This window comes from Thamnophis elegans, chromosome 6, assembly GCF_009769535.1.
Source record: "Thamnophis elegans isolate rThaEle1 chromosome 6, rThaEle1.pri, whole genome shotgun sequence".
Classification (NCBI taxonomy): domain Eukaryota; kingdom Metazoa; phylum Chordata; class Lepidosauria; order Squamata; family Colubridae; genus Thamnophis; species Thamnophis elegans.
Window position 1 is genome coordinate 10,362,729 of NC_045546.1, and position 15,055 is coordinate 10,377,783.

The following is a 15,055-nucleotide window of genomic DNA, read 5'->3' on the forward strand; positions in this document are numbered from 1 at the left end:
GTTATGACTACACAGCCATAATGTTTTCAGTGTTTTCCCCTTCCTGTTAACAGAATTTCAGTTTGTTAAATGAAAGTGCAGTTGTTAGATTAGTAACACCGTTGTCCAGTGAATCTGGCTTCCCCGTTGACTTTGCTTGTGAGAAGGTCGCAAATGCAGAAGGTCGCATCACTCTGGGACCCTGCAACCATCATAAACATGAGTCAGTTTTCAAGCCTCCAAATATAACTTGTGTGTCCAATCACACTTGGCCAATAAAGAATTCTATTCTACTCTACTCTACTCTACTCTACTCTACTCTACTCTACTCTACTCTACCCTATCCTACCCTACCCTACCCTACCCTACCCTACCTTCTACTCTACTCTACTCTACCCTACCCTACCTTCCCTACCCTACCTTCCCTATCCTGTTCTCTGTTCTCTACTCTACTCTACTCTGTTCCCTGTTCCCTGTTCCCTGTTCCCTGTTCCCTGTTCCCTGTTCCCTGTTCCCTGTTCCCTGTTCCCTGTTCCCTGTTCTATTCTACTCTACCCTATGTTCTCTACTGTACTGTACTGTACTGTACTCTATTCTACTTTACTCCACTCCACTCTCTGTTCTGTTCTGTATTCTATGCTATGCTATGCTATGCTATTTTCTCTTCTCTATTCTACTCTACTCTGTATTCTATTCCATTCCACTCCACTCCATTCCACTCCACTCCACTCCACTATAAATCACGTGACCATGGGGATGCTTCAGTGGTCATTAGTGAGAAAAAATGATCATAAGTTACTTTTTCAGTGCCGTTGTAAGTTTAAACGGTCACTAAATGACCTGTTGTAACTCTGTTTATATGTGGAATGAACTGTTTAATTAGAGGGAAAGCCTCCTTTTTTCATTTTTCAGACCACGAGAAGACTTGGATCTTAAAACTGATCCCCTTCTCTACCCCCTCCCCCTCCACCCCCTACCAAAATCTGAATACTATCTGATGCTTTATTATAAAGTTTCGCTCGGAGTGCCCCCCCCCCAAGGCCCCGCATTCCCATATGTAAAATCTATAGAGCGATTCAGAACTGATTCTTCTGCTGGGTGAAAACGACCGCCTGGAACTCTATGTATGTGTTACAGCATATTTCGAATTACGCAGCAGCTGTCCTTGTGTCTATAAAAGGATATCTCTGAGTTTATTTATTTTTTTTCCTCCCAGAGACTGTGCTGTGCTATTAAACGCAAAATGCACAACTGGAAGGAAAGTGTTGGGGGGGGGGGGAGAAGCAGCAACACACTGCTTTTGCGAAGAGAATTTGCATTTGCAAAGTTTGGGCTGACATCGTTTCTGGAAGAATCTAAAAGTTGGGAAGCCAAATGATGTTTTTCAACCACACACATCAGAAACTTATAAAAATTGGGAGAGCTGGATATGGAGCATGCTTTGAAAAATGGAGAGCTTGCTTTGTGAAATACCTTTTCCTTGGTTACCCCTCAGCGGTGGGTTTCACATTTTGTTAACCACCAGTTCTCCGCGCGCCCGTTCACTTTGCACGCCCCTTCTGCGTATGCGCCCTTTCCGCATATGCACCCAGCCTTCCTTGCATGCGCTTTTCTCTTGCGCGTGCCTTCTGTGTATGGGCCTGGCCTCAAAAACGTGCCTAAATAGGATGGCATGAAGCCAGGGCAGGTGGGCGGGCTCACCCGCGATTTCCACTACCAGTTCGGGCAAATCGGTCCTAACTGCTTGAATACCACCTCTGGTTACCCTGTACAAGCAGTCCTCAACTTATGACTTTATATTGAGCCTGGAGTTCAGGTCCCAAGTCATGCTGAGCAGTTCAGAGGGTCACCGCGGGATCGTGCCCCATTTTATGAACTTTTTCATGGCATTTGTTGAGTCAATCACTCCACAGAGCTTTAATAACCTTCTTGGATGAGAAGCAACATGTCTCCAAAGAAAAACAAGAAGAGCCAGTTGTCTCTTGGGGTGGACGGGTCGAGGAGGCGACAGCACCTTTGGGATGAGAGGGCACAACTGCATTGGTCCTGCAACCCACCACTTGTGGAAGGGACCAGATTGGTGGCTCGCTCTGCCACAAAGCAATTAACTACCTATAGGAGTTGCCATGGATATTCCTTCTCCTCTCCACCTCCCCCCCCCCCAATCATTCCCTACTATGGGAATTGCCACCGTCCTTATTTTTATGCCGCCGCCTGTGGTGAGATGTGTCTTAAGTGTGCATAGCATTTGTCGAGTCTATTTCTTTTCTCGTTTTGCATATTTGCAAAGGCACGCTTAGAAGCCAAGTAGCTACAGGTCTCAGGCTTGCAAAGATTACCCGTTTTGGAAACACTGGGAACACTCGCTTGGTTGTCAGCACGTCTGACCTACAATTTTACTCTTTGAAGAAAGAGATGCTTTCTGCTGCACAAGAGGGCTCTTCATTACTGCGCTGTCGAGGTAGCTTAGGAATTGGTTTGTCCCCTCCAGCTGCCTCCTCTTCTTTGTACAGTCTCTCTCTCCCTCTCTCTCTCTCTCTCTCCTTCTCCCTCCCTCCCTCCCTCCCTCCCTCTCTCTTAAAACAAGATTAAGGCTTGAAGATGTTGATTATATAGTCTTTTATCTAAGGCCCCTGGAATGGAATGCAAAATGTGGTGCCCCTGTCCTCCCCTACCCCCATCCCCTTGCATTCTCTGAAGTGGGGGAAATAGCCCCCTTCTTAAATAGGGGCCCGGCTCGGAGCACATTAGCTGAATAATTCAGAACTTTGAAGTAGGTGAATTAGAAGAGATTCATGCTAGGACTGGGCGAGGTGGGAGGGGGGGGGGAGGTCAGCAGTTAAAATGTGGTGGGGCTACAGAATGATTCAGAATATCGGAGAGAGCCCACCCACCCACAAACAGTTGGTTAATTCACTAATGCATAGTTAGAGGGCTCGTCTCTCTCTCTCTCCCTCTCCCCCCTCCTCTCTCTCTCTCGTCCCCGTTACCCCCCCCCCTCCCGCTTTCCACCATAGTTTAGTGACCTGAATTCTAATTACTTTTCTCCCTGCACATTGACATTTGACCAGGGCATAGAAATGCACATAAAGTAAAATTGGCACCGGGAGGGCAGTGCTTTTTAGCGGTCCCTGCAACAGAAAAGAAAAAAGGGGGGGGGGGGACGTTTACTTTACGTGCATCCAAGAAGATGCTTTATTCCCAGCCCTCCCCCCTTGCCTCCCCCCTCTCCCAGATCTCTGACATAAAGACAATCTCGGCTTCATTTCGCTCTAAGAAAGGACCAGCGTTATATATTCCCCCCCCCCCCTTCTTGCTCGTTTGCTTGATCTGCAAATTGTTGTGAAGTTCCTTGACATAATGTTAATAGAGATTGGGGCACACTTTTGTAATGAAAGTGGGCGAGTGAGAGAGAGAGAAGGAGGGGGGGAGGGAGGGAGAAGAAAGCAGGCCGATTCCTGAAAAATAAATACCATTGATTTCCTCCTGGCCATTAAAATGAATGAGAAGTGTATGAAAGAGACAATTAAAGGGGGACTGTGAAACTGATTTACTTGCTAGACGCTTTGTGCGCTCCCTCCTAAAGGGGAAACTTTGCAATTGACATTATGGCACAGCTTGCCTTCCTGGTCTTTGTTGTTGTTGTTAGTTGTGAAGTTGTGTCCGACCCATTGCGACCCCATGGACAACATTCCTCCAGGCCTTCCTGTCCTCTACCATCCTCTGGAGTCCATTTAAGAGCCGAGGTGGCGCAGTGGTTAGAGTGCAGTACTGCAGGCCACTTCAGCTGACTGCTAGTTCAGCAGTTCAGCGGTTCAAATCTCACTGGCTCAAGGTTGACTCAGCCTTCCATCCTTCCGAGGTAGGTAAAATGAGGACCCAGACTGTGGGGGCGATATGCTGACTCTGTAAACCGCTTAGAGAGGGCTGAAAGCCCTATGAAGCAGTATATAAGTCTAACTGCTATTGCTATTGCTATTTAAGCTCATGCCGACTGCTTCGGTGACTCCATCCAGCCACCTCATTCTCTGTCATACCTTCTTCTTTTGCCGTCAGTCTTTCTCAGCATTTTCTCTTCTCTAGTGAGTCCTTCCTTCTCATTAGGTGGCCAAAGTCTTTGAGTTTCCTCTTCAGGATCTGGCCTTCTAAAGAGCAGTCAGGCTTGATCTCCTCTAGGACTGACCGGTTGGCTCGCCTTGCAGTCCAAGGGACTCACAGGAGTCTTCTCCAGCACCATACTTCAAAGGCCTCCATTCTTTGGCGCTGAGCGCCAACGGAAATCTAGACTCCTTTCCAAAATGGAAAAGGTTGAGTATCTTGAAATAGTCCCTGAGATCATCAGATCCTTAATTATGTTAATCTATCTATCTATCTACTTTACTTTTACAAATATTTCGAGATGGCAAACGTATCCAACACTTTCCACAAAGTGGCTGGCCCAAAGTCATCCAGTGGCTTTCATGGCTAAGATGGGACTTGAACTCACCATCTCCAGCTTTTGCCTGATGCCTTAACCACTAGACTAAACTGAATAATAACCCTGGCTTTATTTTCATTGATATAAGATACAAAAGAGAGAAACTCTGAGAAACTCTGAAGGTTCAGCTATTGTATGCTACAGTATTAAAGACTTTCCAGGAATCTCTACTCTATCTGTTTCTTGAACTAGCCTGTTTCAAAGGCAACCAATCCTGCTGTAGATCATATTTATTAATTACACTGATCAGTTAATCTATCTAAATGCGGGACACATGTGTGAGGGGCGCTCACCTTGCATTTTGGGGCCTCATGCAGTGCCCCTGCACCCCATTTGACCTCCAGGTTGATGCAGGAGGCCTTCCAGGCACAAAATGGGGCACGGGGGGGGGGCGCATGCACGAGGAAGACAAAAAGTGGGTGAGGAGCATGCACACATGCATTGTATTATGGTCACGGGTGTGCATGCTGTTGCACATGTGTGCACGCACTTTCAGCATGCGCCGATGAAAGGTTAGCCATCACTGGTATAGGATCTTCTGCTCAGGGAGAGTGGGTGGACTAGATTAGAAGACCTCCAAAGTCCCTTCCAGCTCTGTTATTCCATGTTGTATTGCGTAACATCTGGATAGCTTGATCACCTTTTACAGAGGTGGAGAACTATGGCCCTTTTATGACTTGTGAACTTCAACTCACAGAATTCCTGAGCCAGCATGTGAGTTGAAGTTCATAAATCATAAAAAGGCCATAGTTTCCCCACCCCTGACTGATTACAATGCCAGTCGGCTGGAAAACTAAGTTCATATCTTCAGTTTGCACAAGTGTAAGACGAATAGTGGATTATAGAATAAAATAGAATTTTTTATTGGCCAAGTATGATTGGACATACAAGGAATTTGTCTTTGGTGCATAGGCTCTCAGTGTACATAAGGAGAATCAAATGGAATTCATCAAGAATAAAAAAGACACAACACTTAGTGATAGTCAGGGTTACTAATAAGCTATCAAATTGTATTAGGAAACAAATAAAAACAACATACATTGAAAGATACAAGCAATATGGTTATAGTCATAAGTGGGAAGAGATAGGTGCTAGGAAGGAAGAGAAGAATAATAGTAATACAATCTTAGTAGATAATTTGACAGTGTTGTGGGAATTAGTTGTTTAGCAGAGTGATGGCAGTTGGGAAAAAACTGTCCTTGTGTCTAGTTGTTCTGGTGGGCAGTGCCCTATAGCGTTGTTTTGAGGGTAGGAGGTGAAGCAATTTATGTCCAGGATGTGAGGGGTCTGTAGATATTTCCACAGCCCTCTTTTTGACTCGTGCAGTATACAGGTCCTCGATGGGACATGGCTGAATCACAATATGGTAGAAACTGGGTATATATCAGAGTATTATTGCACCCTTTAATTTAAAATGCATTCAGAAAAATTGAGAAATAAGGTCAGTGCCCTTCACATCATTATTCCAAACTTCTTGAAGGAAAACACTGGGTAGCCACCAAAAACTCTTCTTCTTGTTCTTCTGTCCTGCTTTGAATATGGATGCCTAGCCTGGGAACATTCCATTCATGCAAGGAAAATTGACCCATTATTGAGGACAGCTGCCAAGTTATCGCAAGCCGATAAGACAAATAAATTGTATATTCTCCGCGCAGTATCTCTTCCAGACATCTGGATAACTGCAGCAAGGCAGAATGAAAGAAGACAATTTGGAGGATAATGTATATAACCACGCTGTGGAGCAAAGACATTTGAGATCATACTAAAGCTTTCTTAATGTAACAAAAGCATTAACTACCAAATGCGCTGGAGAAGAATGATGGCAGACATGACCAAAATATCTCAAAAAATAACATGGGCATTACATTTTTTTTTTTTTAAAAAAAAACCAGTTTCATGGTGAAGCAAGGGTGGTGTGTGTCTTTTAGGGATTTGTGGGTCAGAGGTCTGTGACTGGTGACATAAAAGTATACAATTTCTATTTACTCTTTGAGATAACTGTTGGAAGGAATGTCCATCTGGGTTCAGTTCCAAGTGGGGAGAAAGACAGCAGAAACAATGGTGGTTTTTTTGGAAGGATGGTTTTAATGGCGGACAAGATCACATGGTTTGAAGTCCTGGGGGAAAAGGGAGGAGATGCTGAAAGTTCCTGGTTTTTTTTTGCCCTCTCTGGGCTTTTAAATTTGAGTTTAGCAATAGCAATAGCAGTTAGACTTATATACCGCTTCATAGGGCTTTCAGCCCTCTGTAAGCGGTTTAGCATATCGCCCCCACAGTCTGGGTCCTCATTTCACCCACCTCGGAAGGATGGAAGGCTGAGTCAACCTTGAGCCGGTGAGATTAGAACCGCTGAACTTCAGATAACAGTCAGCTGAAGTGGCCTGCAGTACTGCACCCTAACCACTGCGCCACCTCGGCTCAGTTTGTATTCTGATTGGTTGTCAGACTCCCATGGGGCCATGCAGGGACAACTCTGTAGGCTGTCCTGAGTCCCAAGCTTGGTTGACTCTTGCTGGGTGATGATGTAATGAAAGGGCTTTTGGCAATTCCTATTATGGCTCTGCCTGAAGGAGGTAGAGCTTTGTTATGTAGAATAGACTGGCCCAGGCCTTAGTGGCCCATTGACAAGAGTGGTGGTGGGGGAGATAAGTTTCTGCCTCCCTTTTAGGGGAAATGTGCTGCCCTTTTAATATTTCCTAAAATATCATATTTTCCTAGGAGATGCTAACTTCCTAAAAGATTATTGCATAACCCAGGTGTTTTCAGTTTGGTCAACCAAGAAGCCATGAATTGTGCAAAACAGTAGGAAGAAATCCAATATTAGTGAATGGAATCAGCAGGGAAATGGATTTATGTCCTTGATTTGCAACCACCATTGAGTCCAAAATTTCTGTTGCTAAGAGAGAGAGTTGTTTATGCGAATTTTGCTTGATTTTACGATCTTTCTGGCTACCATTGTTGAATGAATCACTGCAGTAAGAGTCGCTTCCCCATTGACTTTGCTTGTCAGAAGATCTCAAAGGGCGATCATATAACTCCGGGATGCTGCAACTGTCATAAATATGAACCAGTTGCCAAGAGCTTTGATCATTAAAAAAAACCCATAAAAATCACAGGGCTGGAAGGGACCTTGGAGGACCTCTAGTCCAGCCCTTCCCCTTACATCATCTGGGACAAATGATTGTCCAATCTCTTGAAGATGCCCAACGATGCTCCCCAGCTCTTAATCAATTAATCAATCAAGAGCTGGATGGGACCTTGGAGGTCTTCTAATCCAATCCTTCCCCTTAAACCCTCAGGGACAAATGGTTGTCCAATCTCTTGAAGATTTCCAACGATGCTCCCCACTTCTTAAATCAGTCAATCAATCAATCAATCAATCAAGAGCTGGACGGGACCTTAGAAGTCTTCTAATCCAATCCTTCCCCTTAAACCCTCTGGGACAAATGGTTGTCCAATCTCTTGAAGATGCCCAACAATGCTCCCCACTTCTTAAATCAGTCAATCAATCAATCAATCAATCAATCAAGAGCTGGAAGGGAACTTGGAGGTCTTCTAGTCTAGCCCCTTGCTCAAGCAACTTTGAATGTTTGCTAAGTGACCAGCTGTAAGTCTAGGACTATGTATATAGTGGCGAGGTACAATATAAAATGATTTTCATGTTTAGATAGTTGTTATAGAAATGGCTTGTACATACTGTTGTGTAAAAGCAAACAATTACGGTTTTAATGTTAACTTCTACTGTGCTAAAGAGAGTATGAAATTGATGTCTTTCTTTCCTTTTCTCCCTTTACAATATATTTCTTCTCTTTTCCCTCCTCCTCTTCTTAGTTTTCCGTGTGTGTGTGTGTGTGTGTGTGTGTGTGTGTGTGTGTATGTATGTATGTATGTATGTATGTATGTATGTATGTATGTTTTTGTAGATTTTCACAGGTGTAGGTATGCTGGTCTTGTTGTATTCGGGTCTTTTCCCATGTAAGATTGTTAAATACGTTTACCAAATTGCAGTGGTTGTGGCCATACATTGTGCTAAAGCAAAAAAGGAAACTCCGCATGATGGCTCAATGTGATACATATATGGATGGAACTAATTTAAAGGAGATGCTGTTGGAAACTCAACCGCTATCAAGAACATGTTTTAATAGTTCTCAATACAATAAACTGGTTCCTCCTTTATTTTGGCATAGATAAATGGTCCAGGCAGGTTGAGCGGTATTTGAAATCACTATATACAAGGTTGTAGACTTGCAACAGAATGCAACAGAATGCTTAGATGAGTAATATCTCCCCCTAGACCTCCTTTTTTTGGGACAGAGCCAAGGTGGCGCAGTGGTTAGGGTGCAGTACTGCAGGCCACTTCAGCTGACTGTTATCTGCAGTTCAGCGGTACTAATCTCACTGGCTCAAGGTTCACTCAGCCTTCCATCCTTCCGAGATGGGTGAAATGAGGACCCAGACTGTGGGGGCGATATGCTGATTCTGTAAACCACTTAGAGAGGGCTGAAAGCCCTATGAAGCGGTATATAAGTCTAACTGCTATTGCTAAAAAGGAGCTCTAAAAATGGAACCGTCTACTTTAAGAGTCCTTCTGTAGGTTTTCTCCATTGTGTTTAGGCAACCATGGCCCTCATGCTCTTTCCCATGTAGTGTTTTGCATAAATGTTATCACGGCTCTTTTTCCTGTGCTTGTTAGAGATTGTTAGAGTGCCGTGCTGGTGAACCTATGGCACATGTGTCATAGGTGACACACAGAGCCCTCTCTGCCGGAACGCAAGCCTTCGCCCCAACTCAGCTTCACCTTGCATACGGGCACGCCCCCCTGCCATCCAGCTGATTTTAGGGGCACAATACATGAGGGAGATGCTTGCACATGTGTGGGGGGGGGGGGCGCACACATGAACAGGAAGCGTGGGTGTGTGTGGCATGTGCCCCCCCTCATGGCCCATTTTTGGTCCCAGAAGGTTGCAGGGTGGCCTGCTAGGCCCAAAATGGGTCAGAGGCGTCACAGGCGCATGTGGGGGGGGCGGGGGAGCACAGAGGGTCACAAGCGGGTCACAAGCGCATGCGCTGGGGTTCAGGTCGCGCGTGTATCACACATGCATTGTGTTATGGGTGCCGGCATGCATGCGTGCGTGCTGTTACATGTGCATGTGCTTTTGGCATGTGACGACAAAAATGTTAGCCATCACTGTTCTAGTGACTAGTCATTCCTTGGCTGATCCTTGCTCTCCATTTTTAATTGATATCAGAATAGATAAGAGCGTCAGGAAGTTGTGGGTTGAGATCCTGCTCTCTTCCATAACATCAATAACATAGCATAAGTCTTAAGTTATATCTTGTTCAATCCAGTTTAAGGAAGTCTTGATGGATGAAAAATACTATTTAAGTCAAAATATTTTATTTATTTACCTCCCACCTTTATTATTTTTACAAATAACTCAAGGCCACGGACATATCCACACATCTTCCTCTTTCAACCCTATGAGGTGGATTGGACTGAGAGAGAGTGACTGGTCCAAGGTCACCCCCCTCCCCTACCTTTCATGGCTAAAGAAGGACTAGAACTCACATTCTTCTCCGTTCTAGCCTAATGCCTTAACCACTAGTCTAAACTGGCTCTCTTACTCAAGTGATTTTGGAAACCAGTCTTCCTGTGGACGAGGAGACTTAGTGGTACCTGACAAAAGGACTAATTCAGGTGTGATGAACTTTAGAAAAGCTTAAGTGCTCATAACATTGATAGATGGGTGGATTGATTATGTTCCTTTACGTTAGTGTTAACTCTTTTTGACCAGCTGGAACGTTGCGGAGCATCGCGGGTGGTAAGTATGCATGTGTGCACTGTACATGTGCTGTGCGTGTGCATGTGGTGGACACCCGGCCCCGTTGCACCGTACCGGTTGCAAACGGATCCGGAACTCACCACTGGCATGCCACGTGTGGCACACGATAGGTTCGCCATTACTGCTATATAAGGTTTCCTGCTTGACCAAGGTGCTAGATTAGAAGACCTCCAAAGTCTCTTCAAACTCTGTTATTCTGTTGTTCTGCTGTGTCACCAACCTGGCCCATCAGGTCTCCTAAACATCTACCCATCACCACTATAATCAAGTCCTTGTTCCTTTCCATCATTCCCAGCATTCTAGGCTTCTCAAGGATGGTGGGTCTCCATAGAATGTGTCCATACTATGATCATCTTCAATATACCAGAGGATTCTTGAGTGGGTTTGGAGAAAGGCGGGGTGAGATTGTGGCCTCAGTGTTTTATTAATAATTGCCATTTGTTAGGACTGTTAATAATTCACCCTTATTGGTAGAGGATCTGAGTGAATCATTACTGCAATGGAAGAACTTCTCCCTTGAAAATCTTCTTCATTCTACGCCTACTTTGGCAAGTCTTTCTTTAGTCTGATACCTTTTCTAAAGTCTGATACCTTTTCTAAAGTCTGATACCTTTTCTAAAGTCTGATATCTTTTCTAAAGTCTGTTTTTAAAAATGCATAGAAAATGCCACACTTGATAGGGATTGCACTATTTCTTTTTTGACAGAGCGGATAAGAGAATGTCTTGGTTTTGTTAAAACCTATTAAAGTCTGATGGACTTAGACCAGCGCTGTGGTTTTTCTTTTCTTTTTTCTTTTTTGTATTGAAGAGATTTCTCCAGCACTTCCTGGAATGACTGATCACATGATATGAAAGGATGGAGTAACGCCAGCTAGATTTCACTTCCAGCTAGTGCTCAGCGCCCCATGAATTCTCTATTTCTAGGCATGGAAATTCTTGTCCAAACATATGCAGCCATTATTTTAAGTCATAAAGTCATCGAGATATTTTTGGATTTGTATTAATATCGAAGGAAGATTTGTGACCTGCTGTTCATCCATTTAATTAAGGGGCTGAGATACTAATTTAGCAATACATTCGTAGCCGTAAAGACAGGGAGAACAATGGTGTGATTTTTTTTTGGTCCTTTTTTAATAATTGGAAAAAGATCCCTATTTATAGTTGATTGAACACACTCGCAGGAAATCGGCTACAAGGAATAAGAGGAGAATGCTTCAGCACAAGTATTTGCAAAAGCGTGGCTTTTAATTTTGAATTTGAAAAGCATGTTCAGTTCTCATAACCCATATAAGAAGAGAGAGGACGCCTTGACTTATTAGGGCTGTGCATACTTTGATCATGATTTGGAAGCATTGCTTTGAACTTGGTGTGAGGTCAGCCTTTTTTCTGCTGTTCATTAAAGATGCTACATTTTTTTTAGGTATTGGAACAAGTCTGCAAAAAAAAAATAGAGATTGCTTTATATTTACCGTATTTTGGGGCATATAAGACGCATCTTTTTCCCTCAAAAAAGAGGGTGAAAATCTGGGTGCGTCTTTTACACTGAATACAGCCCTTTTGGCCTCCCGAAACTCCGCCCCTTTGGAAAAATGGATGTGTATAGCCTTTAGAAGGCTTCCAGAGTGCTCCTGGGGCTGGGAAGACAAAAATGAGTGGAAAATGGACCGTTTTTAGCTTGTTTTTGCCCCCCGCCCCCCAGGAGCACTCTATAAGCCTCCTAAAGGCTATACATGCCCTTTTTTTGGACAAAAAGACGGTCCATTTTTTGCAAAAAAAAGACCATTTTTTGCTCATTTTTGTCCCCCCCCCCCAGCTCCCAGAAGCACTCTACAAGCCTCCTAAAGGCTATGCATGTCCCTTTTTTTTTTTTTTACAAAAATTGGCCCGTTTTCGCAAAAACGGGCTGTTTTGGGGAGGTCCGCAGAGTGCAAAAACTTTTTTAAAAACATCTTGGTGCATCTTATACTCAAAAAAATACAATAATAAATGGTTTTCTTGAAAGAACCCCAGCACAATTTTGCTTCTTCCCCAAGTTTGCGTGAAAGTTTGAAAAAACACATTGCTAATAATTTCTGTTATTAAGGATGTACAATATATTTTGTCCAGGAACCACTCCGTGTACAGAGCAGATGTTCCCAGGTAATCCATAATCAAATTGAAACATGCATTTTTATTTTATTTATTTAAAATATGTATATAACTATCCATTTTTCAAATAACTCTGTACGTGGGCAGCTCCCAATCAAAGATGAATTTTTAATTCAATCAATTTTTTACTACTGGTTTGGGTGTGTTGCAACACTTCTGCGCATGTGCAAAAGAATGTGGGTGGGCGGGCGGAGCCTCCCGCCGCCACTACTACTGGTTCGCCCGATCCAGGCCAATTCCGAAGCAATCCACCTCTGGGCGTGACATGATAACAGTCTTCCAGTATCTAAGGGGTTGCTGCTTAGGGCTTAACCAATTCTCCAAAGTACCTGAAGGCAGGACAAGAAACAACAGATGCTAACCAGTCAAGGAGAGAAGCAATCTAGAACTAAGGAGACATTTTCTGAAAATGAGAATAATCGATCAGTGGAATGATTTGCCTCCAGAAGTTGTGGGTGCTCCAAAACTTGACGTTTTTAAGAAGAGATTGAACAGCCATTTGTCCAGAATGGTATAGGGCTGGGGTGTGAAACTCAAGGATGAAGCCCGCGGGGTGCTTCGAGCTGGCCCTCAGGGCCACCCTGGAGACAGCGATGGACCGGAGCATGGAGCCTCTCTCAGCGAAAACAGAGCTTGGGAGGGCCGCGTTTTCTCTGGCAGCCGATTGCAGGAAACTGCCCCAGCCGAAAACAAAGCTCGGGATCTGGCAAAGCGCTCGCGCCTCTGACATGTCAAGCTGGCCATGCCCCCCTTTGCCATGCTCCCCCCCCCCTTTGAGGTCAAACACAACACCGATGTGGCCCTCAATGAATTCGAGTTTGACACTCCGGGTATAGAGCAAGGGTCGCCAATCCTGGGCCATGGCCCACTACTAGGCCTTGAGCCATTCGAAACTAGGCCGCAGAAGTGGCAGTTGAATGCATGCACATACATCCCCATTTGTGCAAGCAGTTGCTTGTTCAAATGGAGCTGCATGTGGGCTCACACTTGCCCACTGCATGTGCAGAACCATCCCTTCTCCCCTTCCGCAAAGCCAGAAAGGTTGGGGAACTCACATTTACCCAACCAATGGAATAATTAAATTATATCTGGTATCCTCAGGGGAAAGTACAGTGTTTTCACTTCCTTCCTCTGCTCTTTTTTTTTTAAAAAACCAGCCCCTGTTTGTGTTTCCCTGGGTATATTTATTTCTCACCTATCAAACTGAAGAGGAGATGAATCAGTGCCCAGTCTTGTAAATGAGGGGGCATGATTGTTCACTTAGAATCCAGTGAGAATTCTCATTTCCCTGGTTAGCCATTTCAACTATACAGGTAGTTCGGTAAATTGTTATGGTTTCAACCTTTGTGGCAACAATTTGGAGTTAAGGGTCAGGTAGGGTCTAAACAAGTACCTTAAAAATAGCAATAGCAGTTAGACTTATATACTGCTTCATAGGGCTTTCAGCCCTCTCTAAGCAGTTTACAGAGTCAGCATATCGCCTCCACAGTCTGGGTCCTCATTTCACCCACCTCGGAAGGATGGAAGGCTGAGTCAACCTTGAGCCGGTGAGATTAGAACCGCTGAACTGCAGATAACAGTCAGCTAAAATGGCCTGCAGTACTGCACCCTAACCACTGCGCCACCTCGGCTCTGAACCTGGAAAATCTGTGGCTGAAATGTTATGAAATGCCATAAGATTTTGGAGCACCAAAGAAATCTCTGGGTGATGTCTAAGCTTCCAGTTTGCCAGTGGGACAATAAACTGGTGAAGGCCAACTTGTGTCAAGCATGGGAAAATCAGAAAGTCAAATGAATATAAAGGTTTGTGGCAAGCTGAAGCTCTCTACAAGAATCTGAGCTACTAATGGTCAAAGCGAATAGGTGGTAGATAAGAATCAATGGAATTCAAGGTGGGCTGGACGTGGATCTCTTGCGGAAGCGAAGGGACTCAAGACTGATGATGTGTTTGATCCCTGCCTCAGGATCAGCCTGGTCATTTCCTACACTTTGGATTATGGTCACAAAAAAACATCAGAGTCCATTAAATTGCAGCTCCAAGTTGGCTGATGGTTGATAATTCTTCTTGTCCACTTTGGACTCTAAACTAAAAAAAAAACTCGTACTGCTGATAGAAATAACCCAAATTCAGTTCCTCCGATTGTTGTCCAAGTGAAACATAGCCTTTTTGATTCCCAAGAGTCATTGCTTGTTGTTGAGAATAGTGAAACCCTTGGTGGTGCTCTATGACAGTGGCCCCTAACCTTTTGGGACCAGGGATTGATTCTATGGAGAAAGGTTTTTCCATGTGTCGGAGGGAACGTAGTTTCGTGTGCTGACTGCATCCTGCCGATGGGTCTTTGCTTATTTGTGTGACGGTTTCTGGCATGCCGTGGATCAGTGCTGGTCCACAAACCGGGGGGGGGGGGGGGTTGGGGAATCCTTGCTCTATGAAATGTTTTACAGTTTTATTGAAATGTGAATCCTACTGTGGATTTCTTTTTCACTTCTATGTTTCTGTTTTGGCTGTACTTAATTGAACCTACCCGTGAGGGTTTCGTCAATTGTGGTGGATGTATGTACATTTGATAAAAGAATAAATAAATAGAATAGAGCACCTATTGAGGT